We start from the raw sequence: 16,559 nt of genomic DNA, 5'->3' as shown, positions 1-16,559 counted from the left end.
AACAGGTGATCCCCAGCTCACGGGCAACACTGTGGCTTACCGTGCTCCAGGAGAGTGGAGGCTGCTTCTCCTTCCGAAGAGGCTGGACCTTGGCTGGACCTCCTGGGGTTTCCTGGGCATCGCCCTTCCTCAGGTGGTTTGCTTTGAGTGTGCAGTGCACATTTACATCAGGGCACCGTCTTGAAGCGTACACTCGAGCGTAAGTTCATCCACACATTACACAAGAAGTATCATTACGTATCTATTTCTAGGATGTCCACAGCACCCCCAAAGGAGCCTCCCCATATTAGACAGGTGCCTCCAATCCCCCCTCCTGGGTTAGTCTACAATGGCCACCCCAGCGCAGCACTGCCGGCTGAGTGGCTTAAGCAAGAGAAAAATATTTTTCTTTAACATATATACTTTGTGGCCCTCAGCCGCCAGTAAAATTATTTTCTTTATGTTTCTGTGTGTTTCCCAGCCTGAGAGGTTCATATGCAAAGAACCACTCAGCCCATGAGGCCCCTCCTAAACTCCTAAGCCCATATGGCCACGGCCCCATTTGCAGCCATGTGTTTTGTGTGATTCCTCTGGTCTTCTGTCTCTTGCCATCCTTGTTCTCAGCCATGTCTGGGGTGAGCTTCCTAGCCTCAACACTCATTAGCAGAACTCCTGTTCTATCATGGCTGCTTCATGGGACTCCCCTTGTCACTTCCTCCCCACACACCTATAGGATGATTACGGCTCTGAATTGGCTACATAATAAGCGTCCCAAACTATGTTGCTTACAACAGAACAGAAATTTATTGACTCATTGTTTTAGAAGCTAAAAGTCCAAGATCAATGGAGGTTTGCTTCCTTTTGAGGCTGTGATGGTACCTGATCCATGGCTTCTTCTGAATTTTAGAGGCTTGTTGCCCATCTTTGGTGTCCTTGGTGTGTAAATGCAGCTGTGTGTCATCATTCGTGTTGGCCTCTCTGTTGCTGTGTCTAAATTGCTCCTTTCTGTAAAAGATGGTGGCCATAGGACTTCATCTCAATGTGATCATTTGCAAAGAAAGTTCATAGCGGGGCTGGAGAGTTGGCTTAGTGGTTAAGAGCACTGTCTGCTCTTCCAAAGGTCCCAGGTTCAATTCCCAGCACCCACACGGCAGCTTACAACAGCCTGTAACTCCAAGATCTGACACCCTCACACCAATGCACATAAAATTAAAAATTAAATAAAAATATTTAGGAAAAAAAAAAAAAAAAAAAAAAAGAAAGTTTATAGCCAAAAGTATTGGAAGCTGGGGTGACAGGTCTGACACAAAATGTCGATTTACAGAATAGACAGTTAAGTGGAGCTCTGAGACACAGAGCTGAGAGTGTCATCACAGGGAGAGGACACAGGCATAGAGAGGTGCATCCCCCCAACGCACCCCTCGCCTCCGTGGTTCCTTCTGCCTTAGGGATGCGAGGCCCTGTACTGGCTCTGTGCCACCCAACTCCAGCGTCATTAGTCCTGGCACATCAAGGTGACTTTACACTGTTTACAAGAGCCACTGAAGACACAGCCTGTTCCCTGCCCCCGCTGCCTTATCAATTCATTTACCTTTCAGAGTTCCCTGTAGCAGGCTGCCAACCAGAGGGAGGAGTGGGCCAGGAGCCACAGCCCAGGGAGGGCCCAGGAGCACTTTATCTGCAAAGACAATCTATCTGCTTGGGGACAGACTTAAATACAACACAGTGATGCAGCTATGTCATTAATCATCTCCTGCCGGGACATGGGAGACTGGGAGCGGGCCACAGTGGGCATACTGGCTTTAAACACAAGGACAAGGTTTCCTGGGGCATGGGGGTGGGATGCTGCTGGCCTCTTCCTTTCTAGGCACCATGCCAGACCACTTAGGGTAGCACGGCGTTGTGGGCAGGAGTCGAAAAGCCCCACACTGGTCATAGCACGCATAGGAGATGAATTGGAAAGGGCAGCGGGAATTCTTCCGAAGGGTGTCCTAAGAAGAGGTGTTCCTAATGATGCAGATGTCTACTCTGGGACCCTTGTTGTCACTTGACCAGGACTCTCACTCTTCAAAGGACTCACTATGTCTAGCAGTTTGGCATACCTTGTCATCCACTGGGGTTTTATACTCTTTTAGAGAAAGGGGAAGGGCCCAGAACATAAAGGCAAGAGACATAATGCAACTTGTCCTGAAGTCAATACATCGGAACCTTCAGGCCTAAGCAGTCTCTTCCAACGTCTCGCATCACACCAGCACAGAAGACCTGCCTGCTGTCTGCTAGCCAGCCAGCATCCCAAAGGCGCGCTGTCCTCAGCTGGTGCAATCCCAGCTCCACGCTCCCCCATCCTTTACCTGACTTCTAGTTACTGTCTACAGGCCAGCTCAAGAGAGGCAGCATCTTCCTTGTCTGATTTCTGCCCTCAGGATCCTGACCACACTCCCCGATACCACCACCAACGCATCTCAACCAACGCTGCTCACTCCCCATGCTAAATTGCAAAGTGAGCGCTAGCTTTCCGGGTCCACTGTGTCAGGTTACAAAGAAGCAACAGGCATGACATTGATGGCTCTCAAGCCTTGAGATCTTTTGTGTCCCAAGCTCCCTGGGAGTCACCTGACCTATATTGTCTTACTTAATCTTACAGTTTAGTTTCTTGATGAAGAGATTCTTTTCTCTGGCTCATAATTCGGGAAGCTACCAAGTCAGAGTAGTTGAGTGGCTTGCCCCAAGTTGTAGAGTAGGCAAACTGCAGAGTCACAAAGGCCTGCACTGAAGTTGCTGACTAACCGTTTTTACTACAGCCTCCACCCAAAGGGAAGGACATGGTGCCACAGCCATGTGGGGGCTATTTAACTAAAGGAGGAGGGCTCCCATAAGCATACAGATGGAAGATGGAAAGAGACAGAACACAGGCTTGGTGGGCTGAGTGGGCCCTGGGCATTGTTTCTGGGCCCTCAGGTCACTGCCTGTCATTCTGGTGGGTAGAGCAAGGCCTTAGAAGCCAGTGGCTTCTGGGAGATTCCACAGTGTTAGATGGAATCCAGAAGGGACAGTCAGGCCACTCAGCCTCTTCTCCAGAATAGGGTCTAGCATACAAATGGAGGATGAGTCAAAGCCAGCAGAACCTGGCTGTGGCTAACAGAATTGGACATAAAGAGGATTGAGATGACCCGGGTGGTCTTTGAAAACAGAATCTTGTAGGCAAATTCTTTATGGTACAGACACAGGATAAAGGAATGGAAACTCAACTGTTTCACCCTGCTTGCTCTTCCCAAAGGCCAAAGACCCTGGGAAGAGCTAATTGGCTCTGCCAGGGTCACGTGACCATCCTGCAGGGGAGGAAGCTGACAGCCCACCTACGCTACAATGGGAGAGGTTACTCTCAAGGAAAGGAGAGTACTGGACATGCTAAGACTCGCCGCTAAGAGTCAAACCTTACACATAAAAAGATGCCCAGGACTCTTAGGAATATGGATTTTCTATATCCAAAAAGAAATCTGTAGGGGAGCGTGAGCCTTTTGGCAAAGCAAGATTAATGGCGACCCTCTTCTCCGATCTCCAATTAATTACTGCTCTTCTGCCTGCCCCCAGCTAGCAGTACCATCTGGGCCCTGCTTCTCGCCCTGCCAGGACTCTCCTTCCGTCTCTCCCGTCATCAATCCTCCCACCATTCCTTCTCCTGAGCACATCAAACACTTTAAGGTCTCCTCTGTGCTAAATCAGAACAAAGCATACTGCCTCCTGTGGGGCCTGTCTCCTCCTCCTCCTCCTCAGCCTCCCTTCCCTGGTACACTGTCGCCTGGACCTTCAGAGTCTTCCTTCTGTGTCACCAGGTTGGTAGTCCAGCTACTGGGTTTGACTCAATGCACTGAAAACCAGACTTGTCCTATCTTTCCACAACACTCTTCCTTGGTTACCAAGGCACCACCGTCTACACCATGCCCCAACAGAAGCCTCTAAGTTACTCCTCCCTTCATCTTCTCCCTCCAACGCTAACCCTAACCTTAACCATCACACCAGCCATCAAGTCCAAACAGTAGGACACATTCAACTTGAACTCCAGTCTCTTACTAGGCCTTGGTCCAGGTTTAACTCTTACCAGCTTTTACGTGGAGCACTCGGGCAATCTTTTTGTTGGTTACACTGGCCTAAGTCTCTGCCAAACCACTTCTATAAAAGCCCCCGGGATGCGACGTTCAGGCTTCTATGATGATGAAGACACAGTGTGGTGTCTGCGCTCTTACCAGTTGCCCCAGCACACAGGCAGCACTGCTAACTACGGCTGCAGTGTCACATAGCAGAACACTGTAGGTAGAACACAATCATCCTGCCAGAAACAAAACTTTATCCCCCACTGAACAGCAACTCTCCGCTGTCCCCAACCCCTGACGAGTAGCATTCTACTGTTTCTATGAATTTGACTTCAGATGCCTCCTGTCAGAAGGGACATGCAGTTTGTCCTGTCAGTGGCTTACTTCACTTTCCATAATGTCTTCCAGACTCTTCCATGTTGTCATATGTGGCGGGATCGCCTTTTAATGGTAACATTTCGTTGTGTGTGCGTTACATGTTCTTTATCCTTTATCTGCTGATGAAAGGATTGAGATTGTTCTCATGGCTTGGCTGTTATGAATGAGTTATACCATAACAAGGTATATGTATCTTTTTTAGATTCTGATATGTGTGTATATATACACACATATAAATTATGTTTATATATCCAAATATGATATGTACACACACACACACACACACACACACACACACATACATACATACACACCTCCAAGCACAGGATTCTTACAGAGTGAGGTAGCTCTCTTTTTAACTTTGAGGAAATATTGTGTTTCCCACAGTGGCATCATTTTTCACTCTTATCAAAAACACACAATAACTCTAATTTGTCTACACACTCATCAACACTTGTTATTTTTTGATTTTGTTGCTATTTGTGTTAGCAACTGTCACTCTCACAAATGTGAGATGATGGCCACTGTAGCTTTCATTTGCGTCTCTCTGATGGCAGTGTCCAGCACCTCGTCAGACACCCATTGGCTGTACATGTATCTTCCCTGGAGACATCTTTTTTTTTTTAAGGCCCTTTATCTCTTCTCCCTTTTTATTTTTGAGATAGGGTCTCACCATGTGGTTCAGGGTAGCCTTCAACTCAAGCCCCTCCTGCTTCGGCTTCCTTAGTGCTGAAATTACAGGTTGCCCCAGCATGTCTGTTTTATAGTGTGTGTTGGGGTATTGTACCAGGGTGTGTGAAGGAGAGCGCATGTGCACGCCAGAGGTCAACAGCAGGTATCTTCCTTGATCACTCACCACCTTAGTTTTTGTGACAGAGTTTCTCACCAAACCTGGGGCTCATTGATTAGGCTGGTCCAGCTGGCCAGCAAGCCCTAGGGATCCTGACGTCTCTGCTGGATTACAGTCATGTGCCAGCACATCTGCCTTTTATGTGGTTCTGGAGATCTGAACTCCTCATGCTCTGGCAGCGAGCACTTCATGAGCTGAGCCAGGTCCCAGCCCTGGCTTACCGTTGTCATCAGACTCTTCAGCCTTGGCTTCGAGACCCAGGAATTCCTCATGCGTTTTTGTTATCAGTGCTTCGTCTGGCATCGGACACCTTTGCACCCTGCTGTCCCCTTTGCTACACAGACACTTGGTTTGATGCGGCGTCTTGGTCTTGTTTTGCTTTTGTAGCTGGTCTTTTTGGCGTCAAGTCCAACCGACTCAGGCTCTCTCTAATATTCTCTCCTAGGGCGTTTACACTTCAGGCTAGTATATCCACTGGGTCCACTTAAGTTAATCCTTGTCTATGGCATAAGGGCCAATCTCACCCCTTCTGCGTGTTTGTATCCATTTTCCCGGTACCATTTGTTGCAGAGACCATCCTTTCCCTCCTGTATATTCTTGCACTCTGTCATAGACCACTTGTTCCTATACGGTGGTTTTAATGCCAAGTAAATAGATCAGTGGTTGGTTCTGAGCTCTCTAGTCTATTCCAGAAATGTCCTGATTTGTTCTTTCTTTCTTCCTTCCTTCCTTCCTTTCTTTTTTCTTTTCCTTTTTCTTTTCTTTTCTTTTTCTTTGTTTGTTTAAAATAGGCTCTCTGTGTAGCCCTGGCTGTCCTGGAACTCAAGAGATCCTCCTGCCTCTGCCTCTGCCTCTGCCTCTGCCTCTGCTTCTGAGTGCTAGAACTAAAATCATGCGGCACCAGCACCTGCAGCTTCTGTGTAAATTTCTTCGGGCTTGAAGCATACTGTGTCAGCAGCAAGGATGGGCCTTTAGAGCTCTTCTTGGGCCCCAGCTTCCTTTGTCTATTCGGGTCTTTTATGATTTCTATGAAGTTGTAGTTTTGTTTTGTGTTGAGACAGGGTCTCACTATGTCACCTTGGTTGGCCTGGAGCTCAGTGTGGAGACCAGGCTGAACTCACATAGTTCCACAAGCCTCTGCCTCCTGAAAACTGAGTTTCATATGAATTTTGATATTTTCTATTCCCATAAAGTATGCCATTAGGGTTTTTAATAGAGCCTGCACCTACTCTGTAGATTGCTTTGGACACACAGATGTCTTCAATCTGTGAGCAAGGTGTATCTTCACACTTCTTTGTGTTTTCTCTAATTTTCTTCATTGATGATACACATTTTTTTTCTGCGTGAGTCTTTTTTTTTTCTTTCTTTTAAAAAATTTTTATTTTATTAATTTATTCATATTACACCTCAGTGGTTATCCCATCCCTTGTATCCTCCCATTCCTCCCTCCCATTTTCCCCTTACTCCCCTCCCCTATGACTGTGACTGAGGGGGACTTCCTCCCCCTGTATATGCTCATAGGGTATCAAATCTCTTCTTGGTAGCCTGCTATCCTTCCTCTGAGTGCCACCAGGTCTCCCCATCCAGGGGCACCAGAGTACGTGTGAAAGTCAGTCTCTACTCTCCACTCAACTGTGGAAAATGTCCTGTCCATTGGCTAGATCTGGGTAGGGGTTTGAAGTTTACGGCCTGTATTGTCCTTGGCTGGTGCCATAGTTTGAGCGAGATCCCTGGGCCCAAATCTGCCTATCATAATGTTCTTCTTGTAGGTTTCTAGGACCCTCTAGATCCTTTAACTTTTTTTTTTTCTTAAACCTTCTTAGTTAAGTTTATTTCTAAGCATCTTATTCTTGTTGAAGCTATTATGAATGGATTGGTTACTCATCCTCCCTTTCAGATAGTTTGTGGTTGGCTGTTCAGGTGCAACTCACTTGTGCTGGTTTGAATAAGAATGGCCCCCATAGGCTCATAGATCTGAATGCTTGGCCGCCAGGGAGTGGCACTGTTTGGAAGGATTAGGAGGTGTGGCCTTGTTGGAGGAAGTGTGTCACTGGAGGTGGGCTTTGAAGTTTTTAAAAGCCCAAGCCAGGTCCAGTGTCTCTCTCTTCCTGCTCCCTGTGGATCCAATGTGGAACTCTCAGCCACTTCTCCAGCACCATGTCTCCCCGCATGATGTCCTGTTTTCTACCAAGATGATAATGGACTAAATCTCTGGTACTCTAAGCGAGCCCCAATTAAATGCTTTCTTCTATATGAGTTGCTGAGCCAAGCATGGTGGTGCATGCTTTTAATCCCATCACTCAGGAGGCAGAGGCAGGTGGATCCCTGTGAGTTCAAGGTCAGCCTGGTCCACAAAGTGAGTCCAGGACAGCCAGGGTGACACAGAGAAACCCTGTCTTGAATAAACAAACAAACAAACAACAACAGAGTTGCTGTGGGGACTAGAGAGATTTCTCAGTGGTTAAAAGCTTTTTCAGAGGACCCAGGTTCAATTCCCAGCACTCACGCGGCTGGCTGCTCACAACTGTCTGTAACTCCAGGATCCAACACCTTCACAAAGACACACATGCAGGCAAAACACCAATGCACTGTATATATGAGCTGCTGTGTCATGGCGTCTCTTCACAGCAACTGAACATTGATCAAGGCAACACTCTTTTCACTTGATCTCCTCTCCTACAACTTTACCATACTAGTTAGTTCCAATTACCAGAAGGCAGGGGATTCTACATGGAAGACTGTATCATGTGTAGACAGATCATCTTATGCCTTCTGTTCCAATGTTGATGTTTGTCATTTCTTTCACTTGCTAATTGCTCTGGCTGGGACTTCTGGCCTCGTTATCTAAGAGCAGTGCAAGACCAGGATGCTTGCCTCTTTCTGGATCTCAGGGGGAAAGTTTGGCTCCATTCTTGCCTCTGATGTTAGCTGGGGCCAAAGTATTATTTTGAACCAGAGACTTCATTGCGTTGATTTGGCTGTTGCAAAATCTTCAGTCACACTGTCTTCCATGGGATAACTTCTTTGCCTGGCTCTGACTAACACTAAGCAGGCTGGTTCTGACTTGTGTGCCCAGACACATTGCTCACTATGCCACACACATGGAACTTTTCCTGTTCAAGGCATCCTGTTTCATACTTCTGTCTGGGAACATGCCTTTGTCCATCAATGTCACCTTCTTTGGACATTTCTATACACACAGACACACACACACACACACACACACACACACACACACACACACACACACCCCACACCATTTCTTTTTCTGAATACCTACCAGGCTGGCTGCCACACTCTATTCCCATCACACAGTTTTGTAAGTATTTGTTCACATACAGGCCTCTACCCCTAGCGTGTAACTCCTGGAGGATGAGAATTTGCCTTTTCATGTTTATATCTTACAACCAACCAAGGCCTATCCAGACTCTTGGCATTCCCAAAATAATCTGCAAATGTTCATTGAATGAATGAATAAATGATTGAATGAATGAATGTTAATGAGTTAGGCAACACAGTGTAAGAGGATGGAGGGTGAGAAACACAGTGGTCCTCAGGGCTCTGGATGGAAATGCTATGCCCTGCATGACTCCAGGAGGCACCATTCATGTGACTGGTGGTCCGTGTGAACTTTGCACACTAGTGTAAATCACAGCTTAGGCAGGTAGGTGTAGGTAGCCACCTTAGAAAAGGAGTTGGCTTAGGAAGTGTAGACTGCCAGATAGCTCGTGAGCGGGACAAGGCTTTGGGGCTGAGGAAGACAGATGAGGGTTGTGAGACAAGAAAGAGCTGGAGCAAGCTTGGCCAACTTGCTTGGCTGCTGACCATGCAGCTTTTTGTTCCTTATAGCTAGAAGTATCCATGTGTTCCAGTCAGACAATGAGATCTAAGGAGGAGATTTCTTTGGTAGAGGAGGTCTAGGGAGCAACAGGGAGTGAGGGGATGGGGGCGGGGCAGAGATGAGCAATCACAGTGGGGCAGCTTGGAGAAGAAACGCCAACAGGCCCAGGCTAGTGGGATGAGAGTGAAGTGTAGTGGATCCTGATACTCCTGGGGGCTGCAGAACTAAGATCCAACCCACAAAGCAGCAGCTTCAGCCATGTGTGTGTGTGTGTGTGTGTGTGTGTGTGTGTGTGTGTTGCTTTAGTGATCAAGTTTCTTTCCCTTTTCATTATTTTCCTGCTGCTCGCGCGCTTCAAGTCCCAACATCTCAATAAATGCTGCATGTGCTTTAACAAGCTGAGAGTCAGCTGATGAATGTGAACTGGGTAAAAAAAACCAAGAGGGAAGCCCTGAGACCCTCATAAGCTGAGGCTCCCCACAGTGCAGACAGGTGTGGTAGCACACGCCCATAATCCTAGCACTCAGGAGGCCCAGGCAGGAGGATGTCACCTGTGAGGCCAACCTGGGTTACACAGACAGATTGACTGATAAAAGTGTCAATCATGTTGATTCCATGATTTTGGTTATCCCATTTCTGACTCAGATAAAAGAACCTGATACCCCTGAGGACCAGGAGAGTCCATGCCCGCCCTATACACGGATTTCCACTACGTGAGTCACAGTAGGTCCCAGAAAGAGAAATAATGGCAAAGAAGCAGCCAGACAGGTGGCTGCAGTGAATCAGGGTTCCCCTTCTGGATATCATCTGGATGCAGCCTCTCTGGAGACACCTCTGTCCCCAAGACCCCACAAGATGCACACTTCTTGCATGTGCGAACTCACCTCCCCATTGCACCGACCAGGAAACGGTCCCAGCATCCCTTGCACCCTGCGCCAGCAGTGAGCACAGCCAGGGTATGAGATGAGCTGTTCGACTCTGGAGCTGCTTCCCTCTCATTCTCCCCAAACAGAGAAGGGGCTAGAAGGATTTGAATTGGTGTCCCCTCAGCAAGGGGGTGCTTGGCCCCCATTGCTGCTGCTTGTGTTTGGGGTCCCAGGCCTTTCTCATGACTGATGCAGTGTAGCAGCTGCTTTGAACCGGGCCCCATCATCCTTCCTCAGGGATTGCCAGGTATATTTGCACTCCTCATAGATTCAGAGCTGATTAAAAGCTACACACCACGCTTACAGGTCTCCAGAACTCCAGTCCTGCTAACTCAGGCAAGTGCGAGCCCATCGGGAAAGCCAAGAGACACCTTTTCATATCCCTAGCCCTTCCAGTAAATCACAGTAGATGTTAATAGCAGCCAAATGAGGCTCTTGCTGTGTCTGTGTGAATGAATAAATAAAGCTAATTTAATTAGCATATCCTTGTACACAACTATCTCCCTTTAATTCTCTGCAAACCTTGTTGTTTGAAGGTTAGACATTCATTCATGACTCTGACAGGCCTGGAGAATCGTCACTGAAGAACCACCATGGCCCACTATGTGCCGGGCGGGTGGCTAGAAGTCAGGGACAAAGGCAGGTACGGGATTCATATGATTTGCTGACAGGATCTGCAGAGCCTAACAGAAGGGAGGAATACAAACAAACGCTGCTGCAGTGTGCGAGTACACTCATGGAGTGCTGGGGAGACATCCAGAGGGTAGGAGCACTTGCTGCACAGGTGTAAGGACCTGAGTTTGGATCCCCAGAGCTCACATAAGAAGCCAGCTGTGGCCACATGTGTGGCTTTTGGTACCATTGCTGGAAAGGGCAGAGACAGTCGCAGAGGAGAAAGGAGAGCAATAGAGCTGGACACTTGTCATCCTTGTCTGGCTTCCATGAGTGCACACGGATGCATGTAGCACACAAATATCACACACACACACACACACACACACACACACACACACACACACTGTTCTAAGCAGCACAATCATAGATCAAGTGACAACTCAAGAAAGCCTTCACCAGGGCAGTGATCTTTTGCAGGATGTGTGTCTGTGTCTCCTTCTCTGGGTCCTGCTGTCCATAATCCTGTAATAGCTGCTGTAATAGCTCTACGGTGGCCCATTCTGCACGGATCTGTCATCAGGCTGCATTTGTTGTCCTGGATGTCAGTGCCAACACTGGGGTCCCCAAGGAGGTCAGGGTGACTCGCCCATCTCCAAGCAGGACGTTCCTGGCATTGCCAGCCCCCTCTCCCAGTCGACGCCTGCATGTACACGGCAGCTGGAAGGATCAGAAGAGCTGTCTTGTATTTGACAATAGGTGTGCACCTCTTCACAGTGTGTCCTCCCAGACCCTCATGACCAGGGGGCCACAGTGATGAGTTCAGTCTGCCAAACTCAATCAGCTGGGAACTCAGCAGGAAGCACTCTATCAGGTGCAGGAACAGGGAGCAGGGCAGCTCCTGCAGCAGCAAAACTTCATCAGACTGTAAATACAGGGTCTGAAAAGCAGGGCATCATAAATGGCCTCCAGACCTATGCTTGGCTTCCAATACCAGCAGCTCTGCCCCCAGCAAGCGGCAGAAGAATCCACGATGTCATCCTCTGATGCAAGGAACAAAGCTTGGAGCAGTTCCACACAGCAGCTCCCAGCCAGGGCCAGCTGGGGACTGTTAGCATCCTGCTTCTGCATCCTGGGATACCTGCAGCACAGGCAAAACCCAATGGTACCTGCCTCCAGCAGCACTGTACTCCAGGAGCTCCTTGCACTGGGCAGTAGCATCTGCCTCTTGTCTCTAGTTCATCCTCAGTCTGCACTTTACCAGTACAGCACAAGCATCCAATTCTTGCTTCCATTCATTCTGAGAGAGGAGGAAAATGATCCATTCATAGGCCTGCATTATAGAATTATTAAGATAACCGGGATACTAGGTGGGATCACCTGTAATTCCAGCCTCAGAAGGCAGAGGGAAAGGCTCCCTTGAGCAAGCTGGCCAGCGAGACTAGCCATCCTGGGGAGCTCTGGCTTTGATTGAGAGACCTTGCTGCAGTGAATATCATGGGAAAGTGGTTGAGGGTAATGGTACAGTACTTATTTGCACCCGTGCGCACGCACACATACACACACACAAGACAGAGAGTGAGAGAGAGAGGAGAGAGAGAGAGAGACAGACAGACAGACATACACACACACAGAGAGAGAGAGAGAGAGAGGAGAGAGAGAGAGAGACAGACAGACAGACATACACACAACACACACAAGAGAAGAGAGAGAGAGAGAGAGAGAGAGAGAGAGAGAGAGAGAGAGAGAGAGAGAGAGAGAGAGAGAGAGAGATCAGTAGTGCCTCTGGCCCCTGCCACTGCCTCCCCTGACTGTCCTCCTCACAGGCCACCCTTCTCTGTGGGGACCTCTACTTACTTCCCTTACAGTAGCTCCCACAGCGTGAGGTCACTCTGTTGAGTTGCTGATGTGTTCCCCACTGTAAGGTCATTCCCACAAAAGAGGCCATCCTGTTTCCCCTGGTTCTTCCATGACTTCTGCCTGCTAGGTGCTCAGTAAACATCTGTAGGAAGGAGAAGGCAGGAGGGAGTGGGCGGGGCCAAGGGGAAGCAGGGGAAATTGAAACCCCAGCAGAGGGCCTCAGCAGGAGGAAGAGCAGCCATTTATTCGAGTCCTACAAATACTGGAAGGCTAGGAAGGCTACCGCCTGGAAGGGACCCTTGTCTCCTCAATGTCTGATGCTCCTACGGGCTTTGCCCACAGCAGGGCCCCCAGACTGGGGAGGGGAGCCCAAGGGTGCTTGAGTCATCTAGATTAAGCCCCAATGGTTCCTAGCAAAGGTCCAAAGACCTTGTCAGCCAACACAGAGTAGAGGTGGCCGTGGCAGGTTATAGTGTTGGGAATGACACCTTGTAATCAGGGAAACTGAGGAAGGTGAAAATGGTGTAGGCACATAAGAGAAATTGACATTCAGGAAAGGTGACAAGTTACACATTAAACTACAGAGTGGGAGAGTGCAGAGGTCTCCCTGCCCTGTAGTATAACCCTGAAGACCTCGCCTTTGAGCCCAGCAGGGACAGCTATCCATTTCAGACACTGAAATTCCCTTCCTCAAACTTCACACGGAAGGGCTTGCTGGAAAGCGACTGGGCAACAGCTGAGCTTGACCATTACCCTGGTCCTCCTCCTTGGCCAGCCCACTAGCGTTGCTCATTCTACAAAAGTTGACTGGACAGCTTCGTCTGTCAGGTATTAGATGAAGGCCAGGGGATGTAGAGATGAACACGCCACCATCACTGTTCTCAAAAGAAGTTAAGTACATAAAAAGGTCAACATATAGCAAGAAGCACTCATGGATGGCTGAGTGTCAGGGATGGTCAGAGAAATCTACTGTGACTTGGAAAGGAGTTATGAGGTGCTGGGGTCTTCAAGCTGGCCTTCGAAGGCTGATGAAGAGATTGTTAGATGCACCCGATGTGGTGTCATTTTCCAGCTGATAATCCAAAAAGGCCCTGAGGTCTCCAGAGGAGAGGGAAAAGGCGGGAAGTGACAAAGCAGTGTTCCTGTGTCTAAATTGCTCTCCATTAGCTCCTTGACCTGAGGGCTGCTTCTTGTCATCGAGAGCTCAGCTTCATGGCTGCCGCCAACAGACTACAAAACAGCCACTTGTTAGCATATGTACCCTATGCCTTAAAATGTCCCGGTATGTGTGGTGCTGGTGGTAATAGTGGTGGTGTGTGTGTGGGGTGTGTGTGTGTGTGTGTGATTGAGGGCATGGTAAAAGCTAGGAGCTACTAGTGTGTTCTGGATAGTTTTATGTCAACTAGACACAAATTAGAGTCATTTGGGATAAGGGAACCTCAGCTGAGAAAAATGCCTCCACCAGACTGGCTGGCCTGTGGTGTATCTTCTTGATTGATGGTTGATGTTGGAGGGCTCAGTTCACTGTGGGTGGTGTCCCCTGGGCAAATGCTCATGCGGCTGTAAGAAAGCCAGATGAGCAAGCCACGAGAAACAAGCTTAGTACCATGGCTTCTGCCCCCAGGTTTCTGCCCTGCTTGACCTCCTGTCCTGACTCACCTCAGTATATTATCTGGGAGTATAAGATGAAATCAACCCTTTTCTTCCCAAGTATCTTTTGGTCATGGAGTTCATCACAATATTAAGACATTGTGTTTCTGTGAAGAACACCCAGCACAGGGCAGGGTGGTAGTGAGCGGGAAGCCACTGGCACCTGCTCAGTGAGCTACGTGAGGCTCGGCCACATGGTGATTTTCAGAAGTGCACCTGTTGGTAGGTCAGTGGCCTACGAACATTCTCTCTCATGTCAGAAATGGGTTCTCTCATGCTGGGTACACCTTTAATCTCAGCATTTGGGAGGCAGAGGCAGGCAGATCACTGTGAGTTCAAAGCTAGCCTGGTCTATGAAGTGGGTTTTAGGACAGCCAGGCCAGATACACAGAGAAACTCTGTCTCAAAACACAACACAACAACAATGAAGATGAAGAGGAGGAGGAGAGAAGGAAAGAAGGAAAGAAAAAAAAAAAAAAGAGTACTCCCATGAAGCATGCTGTCAAGACCTATGTACACATCCCTCCAGCCCCAGGAACCTGCAGTCATTCTACTGGAAGCTCTGCCCAAAGTCAGGGCTATCAGGAGAATGTCTCAGTGGTACCTCTCAACCAGTGTGACGAATCTTGGTCCTTTTCTGTTTGAGTTCTCACTGTTCTTGGTCCCACTGTCTTACAGAGTCTCCCACTGGGTTGAGGTCTGACTACTACTCAGGTCTCAGGAAGGCCCTGGCCCCATGGGACCCTAGTCTCATGAATAGAATGGCTGACATTTCCATGGTTCACACATGGGGGTGCCCAGATGGTATTTAGCAGCTTTAGGGTTTTAGTTGGGTTCTTATGGCCAGAGACAAGGATCCTCTCAGACAACACAAATCCCTGAGGTGGCCAGGCAGTGACCGGTCACTCCGTCCATGGTCCTCTCTCTGCTCTCTTTACTCCCTTGCTTGTGCTTCCTGGACGAGCCATCTCAAGGTCTGTTTGTGATGAACTGGCTATGACATCTCTGGGAGGGCTAAAATGCCTGAAAACACTCTTTTTCTGGTTCACGGAGTGGAAGGATCCAGTGGGGGTCTGGAACTTCATTTGGGGAGACCATATATCCTGGTTTAATAAAATGGTCCGCTGCCACCATATGGGATTGTGTAACTGAATTTGGAGGTTGAGAACAATTTGCCAATGGTGAAAGGTCTCTAAATGAACAAAACCCACAGTTAACTCACAGTTAAATGTGATGAATGCGAGGCGTCTCTGGGCATGCTCACACAAGCTGCATCTCACACCTCATAACAGACTTGAGTTCCGAACACACACATGTATGCTTTGCACTGTACGTGCTGCCACACACACTGCCAACAGATGCTGCCTATGGCACCTTAGCTCAGATTTGAAACTATTATATGTTAGGAATTGCAGTGCTATTACTGCACACACAAAGTTTCTCCTCCTAACAATGTGTTTATTTATTGTTATTTATACAGTGCTCTGCTTGCTTGTACAGCTACACACCAGAGAAGGGCATCAGATCACACTACAGATGGTTGTGAGCCACCATGTGGTTGCTGGGAATTGAACTCAGGACCTCTGGAGGAGTAGCCAGCACTCTCAACCACTGAGCCATCTTTCCAGCCTAGTAAACAAAGAGTTGAAATATTCTGCCACTATCATTCCTCAGCATGGACACACAAATTTAGTATATCTTTGGATATACTAATTATTATATATTTATATTGTTTGAATATTTTATTAGTTTAGTATTTGTTTACTTGTTTATTTAGACACAGGGTCTCTATGTAGCACTAGTTGGCCTTGAACTCACAAAGACCAGTCTCCCTCTCCTGAGGCATACCACCACATCTGGCTAATGTTTATTTTTTAAGAGAGAAAGAGAGAGAGAGGGAGAGAAGGAGGGAGGGAGGGGGGAGGGGGAGGGGGGAGGGGGGAGGGGGAGAGAGAGACAGAGACAGTGAGACAGAGAGACAGAGAGACTGTGGGTTTGTGCAAATGAGTGCAGTACCTGTGAAGGCCAGAAGAGGGCATTTGATTCTCTAGAACTGGAGTTACAGGCAGTGCTGGCGATTTAACTCAGGTCCTCTGCAAGAGCACTCACTTTTAACTGCTTGAGCCATCTCACCAGGCAGAATGTTTGGTTTTTAAAATTGCTGCTTGAGAGCTGGGCGTGGTGGCGCACACCTTTAATCCAGCACTTGGGAGGCAGAGACAGTCGGATCTCTGTGAGTTCGAGGCCAGCCTGGTCTACAAAGAGAGTCCAGGACAGCCAGGGCTCTGTATAACAGAAAAACCCTGTCTCAAAAACCAATAAACAAACAAACAAATAAATAAAACTGCTACTTGAATTACAGGTTTGAGCTT

The sequence above is a fragment of the Acomys russatus genome, chromosome 1, assembly GCF_903995435.1.
Source record: "Acomys russatus chromosome 1, mAcoRus1.1, whole genome shotgun sequence".
Lineage (NCBI taxonomy): Eukaryota > Metazoa > Chordata > Mammalia > Rodentia > Muridae > Acomys > Acomys russatus.
Note: the sequence above shows the minus strand (reverse complement) of the source record.